Here is a 6,821-nt window from a genome sequence, read left to right on the forward strand (position 1 = left end):
AAAGGGGGGAAAATGTGGACATCTGTAGGTGGCAACAATAAAAATAAAGAAAAATATGATTGCACAGATATTTCATTAAGTTTCTGAAACCAATACATCTCCCATTCTTTTTTGATAAGCTTTGTGTGCGTGGTGGAAAACACATTCACCACTCCCAAGGCTGAGAGTTCTTACTATATTTTTTGAACATATGAATATATTTTCTCCAAACAACCTTTGGTTAATTTTCAGTGCTAGTTAAACATCTATGCCATAGCCATCACTTCCTGCTTGCACAGAGCCTCAAGGTTAGTCAGCAAGATTAAGAATTTAAGGCAGCCTCAGGTCCAGCCTTGGTATGCCCACAGCTCTGAGCATGTGCATAGCTTTATGCATATACATTCTCTTCCACTTTTGCAGAAATATTTTGGAGTTTATCAAAGGCCTCTATAGACATCTCATTCCCCACATTTCCCAGCTTTTCTTTTTAAGTTTTTTGGTTACCTTGTTGTTTGCCCCAACTATTATCTCCATCTTAGTTAGGCAGCTGTGATATCAAACAAGTCCCACTCAATATCTTAGGCAGATATCCCTAATAATTTCTTTTGCTTAACTGTAACACAAATATAAATGCAGATATAGATTTAGATAGAAATAATAACCTAGTAATAAGAGTAATATCATATGGGCATGGAGTCTTGGAGGGCCATTTTTAAAAAATTCTGCATACTATAACATCTGATTCAGAATGTAATGTGCAGGTAGGTGCTTATCATAAAAATCAGATACACTAGGGTCCTTAAAAACAGGGACTATATCTATTTCATATTGTTAGACCCAGCAGCTAACATAATGCCAGTCCCTAAATAGGGTCTTCATAAATGTTGTTGGACGAATTGAACACTTAACATGGTAATAAAGAAAGCAAAAGCTATAAAATAAAGGAGTAGTTAAATTAATTAATAACTATAAATAAATGAAGAACATGGTCATGTACTCACATTGTTTCTACTACAGGCAGAAGTCAAACGAGTGTTATATTTTATATAATATAAAAATAGGTGCTAGTAGGTGATTAAATTGAGCACATAGTTTAAGTAGCTAGACATTCATACAGGAAGTTTACAATAAATTGAACATACTTTTGTTAATTATTCAGGAAGGCAATACTACAAATTTTAATATTTTCCAAGCTGTATATTATTAAATGAACAAATTAACAGTAGTGTGCTTTTTAAAAGTCTACTTTTGTTGTTTCTGCTTAGGTGTTTTTCCTAATTGCTCAACTTAGAGATATGATAATAACACTTGTTTTTTCTTTGTTAGAAATTAATTATTATATATACAAACATAGTTTGGTTGAAAATGTGAAATCTTTTCTAGTCATGCCTATTTTTTTATATTCCCTGCCCTACATGAGAAGCATATCTACATCAAGAAGACTATTCTGGTATTTTTCTGAAAAGTAAAATTACCCACTAAAAACTACCCAAAACACATGCAAAATACATACCTGTGCATACATCTTATAGAGGATACTATGGTTTGCTGCCCATAAACTCCTCCCTTCTTCTAGAATTGAAACATTTATTTTTCCAGCTGCTCTGAACATTGGTGTCCAACAGCTAGCAAGTGTGTGCATTTTCAAAATGATTGTGTCCTAAATTAAGCTTCCATGCCTATGGTCACTCCCCTTTCCAGGGGGTAGCCCATATCCAACGGGTAGTTGATGAAAGGATATAAAAATCTGGTTTCCCTCCTCTCAATTCAGGATAATTCTGAAAGACCATACCATTTCTACACTTCCCCATGGCATCATCTGGGACTTTTATTATAACTGCTTCAGTGTCTTTCTCTCTCTGCCCAATACTGCTTCCTTTACACCCTGACATGTATAGTTGCAGAGAATATACTGAAATAAACTATTAGAATTTGCTTTCGAGAGAACCAAGATGATGGCGTAGGTAGACACACTGTGCCTCCTGGCACAACCAGAACTGACAGAAAAATCGAACAGCAAGGAAGTCCGACACCAAGTAGATAAAAAAGAAACATTCATTCAGACCTGTAGGAGGGGCAGAGATGGGCACTGGGGTGGAGAGGACTCGCGTGGCCCTGGCGGGACCGAGACTGGCGGAGTGTGGGATGAACAGGGCAGGCAGTCTGACCACTCGCAGACCCTGAGGCCCCACATTCGTGCACAGATAAACCGAGAGGGCCGGACTCAGAGTGGCAGAGAACGAGGCAGGCAGAGAGGTGGGTAGCACCCTGTGGCCCCACATTCACTCAGAGATAAATCGGGACAAACAGCGGGGAGCAAAGCAGACCACGTAACCCAGGGCTCCAGCGCGGGGAAATAAAGCCTCAAACCTCTGATTGAAAACGCCTGTGGGGGTCAGGGAGGCAGCAGGAGAGACTCCCAGCCTCACAGGAGAGGTCGTTGGAGAGACCCACAGGGGCCTAGGGCGTGCACAAGCCCACCCACTGGGGAGCCAGCACCAGAGGGGCCCATTTTGATTGTGGGTAGCAGAGGGAGTGGCTGAAGTCTGGTGGAGAGTGGAGCAAGCGCCATTGCTCCCTCTCAGCCCCTCCCCCATGTACAGTGTCACTACACAGTGACCATCGTTCCCCCCCCCCCCCCGAACACCTAAGGCTCTGCCCCTTTAAGTAACAGAAGCACCAAGACAAAAAAAAATGGCCCAAATGACAGAACACTTCAAAGCTCCAGAAAAAAATACAACTAAGCGAGGAAGAGATAGCCAACCTATTGGATACACAGTTCAAAACACTGGTTATTAAGACGCTCACAGAATTGGTTGAATTTGTTCAAAAACTAGATGGAAAAATGAAGGCTATGCCAAGAGAAACAAAGGAAAATGTACAGGGAACCAATAGTGAGGCAAAGGAAACTGGGACTCAAATCAATGGTGTGGACCAGAAGGAAGAAAGAAACATCCAACCAGAAAAGAATGAAGAAACAAGAATTCAGAAAAATGAGGAGAGGCTTAGGAACCTCCAGGACATCTTGAAACATTCCAACATCCAAATTATAGGGGTGCCAGAAGGAGAAGAGGAAGAACAAAAAATTGAAAACTTATTTGAACAAATAATGAAGGAGACCTACCTTCCCCAGTCTTGCAAAGGAAATAGACTTCCAGGAAGTCCAGGAAGTTCAGAGAGTCCCAAGGAAGCTGGACCCAAGGAACACACCAAGGCACGTCATCATTACATTACCCAAGATTAAAAGAAGGAGAGAATTTTAGAAGCAGCAAGAGAAAAGGACACAGTTACCTACAAAGGGGTTCCCATAAGATTGTCAGCTGATTTCTCAAAAGAGACCTTACAGGCAAGAAGGGACTGGCAAGAAGTGTTCCAAGTCATGAAAGGCAAGGGCCTACATCCAAGATTACTGTATCCAGCAAAGCTATCATTTAGAATGGAAGGGAAGATAAAGTGCTTCTCAGATAAGGTCAAGTTAAAGAAGTTCATCATCACCAAGCCCTTATTATATGAAATGTTAAAGGGAGTTACCTAGGAAACAGAAGATAAAAAAATATGAACAGTAAAAATGACAGCAAATTCACAGTTATAAACAACCACACCTAAAACCAAAACAAAAGAAAACTAAGCAAACAACTAGAACAGAAACAGAACCACAGAAATGGAGATCACATGGAGGGTTATCAACAGGGGATTGGGAGGGGGAGAGAGGGGGGAAAGTTACAGAGAATAAATAGCATAAATGATAGGTGGAAAATAGACAGGGGGAGGGTAAGAATAGTGTAGGAAATGTAGAAGCCAAAGAACTTATAAGTATGACCCATGGACATGAACTATAGGGGGGGAATGTGGGAGGGAGGGGGTAGGCAGGATGGAGTTGAGTGAAGGGGGGGAAATGGGACAACTGTAATAGCATAATCAATAAATATATCAACACCCCCAAAAAAGAAAAAAATTGTAGCTATGAATGATAATGGATGTTAACTAAAAAAAAAAAAGAATTTGCTTTCCAAGTAATCTAACTTGTAATACCCCTATAAGTTATCTCAAGCACCACCAAATTACTTTACAATTAAAAAAATTCTGTGTAATTTTGTTACATAGGATTTTTATATGTTCAATAAAATTGTACTCCTCATAACAGTCCTACCTCAAAATGAGCTGATTTAGTCCATGTATACAATGAAGTAATAGGTGGAGAAACCAAAATAATCCATAACATTAAGTGTATTAACAGATACATAAAATATACAAGAAACCAAATCTAATATTACTGGCATATAGATATCTAGACATAGTTTTAGAACTTAACCATAAATGTAAATTCTCAAGAAATCTACAAATATAGAGAAACAGAAACGTAGAGGAAAAACATGTTACATTTCTTTTTATGTATCGCCCAGTTACCTTTGGTCCCATCTTGATTCCTTCGTCAGCTGATGCACTCTAATGGCAAATAGCCCATCATTACCTTTCAATCAGTAATAACCTTGGCATTGCACATGCTGTATTTCATTTAAGTTTTCCAAACATAGGTTTCTATGGCATCCAACTGCCACATCCTATTATCTGACAATAGATTGATTTAGTGATGATCTAGCACAGTGTGTGCTGACTAGACATTGTTCTTTTTCCATCCAATTTCCCTAATGGTGGTTATTATTTTATGTTAATTCACTCCCAGTGTCTTCTCATGCTTTTCTTTCCAGCTCAAAGTCTAAATAATTTCCTGGTATCAAAAATCCTCAATGACTTCTTTGTCTCTTCCAGTGCCATAAAAGCAATGAAGAGGGCATGGAAGAAGGGAAAGATGGCAGCCATTCCTGTATCTCCCCTTCCTACACACATTAGGCAGTTTGGTAATTCAAAAACAATTCAATAATGGAGACATGGATTTTGTTTACAATTCTGCAAATGCTGTTTCCTATATTTCATAAAACCTTACGCTATGGTCTTTTAAAGTTAGATATGAGGAGATTGAAGAGTGGTAACTGAATGAATTCAAGTCCCCCATATCTACTCTTTTGCACAGAAAAACTAGTGACAGAAAGTTATTGCAGAACACAGGCAAAAATCATGGGTAATATAAGTAGAGCATTCTGACTTTCATGTGAGGCCAAATAATATCTAGTTATAAGCTTTACGGGAAAATAGGAACTTGTATTTTGCCTTCTATTAGTGATAGCATTTTGGTGATTTCATGGCTTAGAATGTATTTTAAAGATTTTATTTATGTTATTTTTAGACAGAAGGGAATGGAGGGAGAAAGAGAGGAAGAGAACCATCATTGTGTGGTTGCCTCTCCCATACCCTCCACTAGGACTGGGCTTACAACCAGGTATGTGCCCTATCTGGGAATCAAACCAGCGACTTTTTGGTTCATAGGCCAGTGCTTAAATCCAGTGAGCCACACAAGCCAGGGCTCATGGCTTAGAATTTAATTTTTCTTTTTTAATTTTTATCATAACAATAACACATACTTATTATAGATAATATGTAATCTAAAAATATAAAGAAAATAAAAAAACACCCATGATCCCACCATTCATAGGTAACTATGGTTATCATTTTCCCATGTTTACTTTGTCTCTTTTCTGTTTTCAAATCGTAGTCTGTTTTCTTATATTTTATATACTACTGTTGCTACTACTACTACCTTTCAAATATTTGTGTCAGGCAGTGTGATCATTGTTTTATAACAATTAATTATCTCAATAACACCAGAAGGTAGATACCATGATCTATCCCAACTATATGCCATTTGAAAAAAAATGGAACTTCAAAGATAAGTAAACTTGCTTGAGCTACATAGTTAGTAAGTGGCAGACCCTGAATTGACACTCATGCTTGTATGGTTCCAAAGCCCATAATAAATGCCAGTCCTATTTAATGCCATTTTAAATTTTTAATAAGATCCCTTTTCATGGTTGCATATTTTCCATTCTATGGATGTGCCATAATACAATGAACTGTTTGTGTAGTGAAGAATATTTAAGTTGTTTAAGTTTTTTCAAAAGCAAAACTTTTGAAAAGAATTGAAGAGGGGCTAAGGCAAACTTTCAGAAGTCTTCCGAGGGCAGTTGGTAGAAACTCAGATTAGCTCCATTAATTTTATGTATGCCTTTCACTTATTTTCAGTTGAGTTATCTCCCTTTCATTTTAATCTTATTATTATCTTAAAAGTTATATATACATAAGATAAAAAATATGCATTAATGTGAAATAGAAACTAAAAGTATTTTTTTCCTGGCTCCAGTCTTATTCTTCATAAGTAAACAAATTTTTTCACTTTGTGTCAGTCTTTGTATTATTTTTAGTTTCCTTTTATTTTTTAAAACTTTATTGTAGTTTTCCATTGCATTTACCCCCTTATAACCCCTTCTTCCCCCACAATTACCACACTGTTGTCCATGTCCATGAGTCCTTTTACTTTCTAAACTCCCCACCATAGTTGTCATCCTGCTATCTATTTGTCTCTCTTTTCCTTGTTAGTTCAATTCATTCATTAGATTCCACATGAGTGAAATCATGTATATGTTTTGCACAGGAAAGGAAACCAAACCATAAACAAAATAAAAAGACAACCCAGGAATGGGAGAACATATTCGCTAATACACCTAACAAAGGGTTAATATCCAAAATTTATAAAGAACTTACAAAACTCAAAACCAAAAAAACAATACAATTTTTTTTTAAAAAAGGGGGAAAGGACCTGAATAGACAGTTCTCCCAAGGTGACATACAGATGGCTAATAGACATATGAAAAGATGCTCAATGTCACTAATCATCAGGAAATTGCAAATTAAAACCACAATGAGATACCATCTCACACCTGTCTGAT

This window comes from Desmodus rotundus, chromosome X (genome assembly GCF_022682495.2).
Source record: "Desmodus rotundus isolate HL8 chromosome X, HLdesRot8A.1, whole genome shotgun sequence".
In the NCBI taxonomy this organism is placed as follows: domain Eukaryota; kingdom Metazoa; phylum Chordata; class Mammalia; order Chiroptera; family Phyllostomidae; genus Desmodus; species Desmodus rotundus.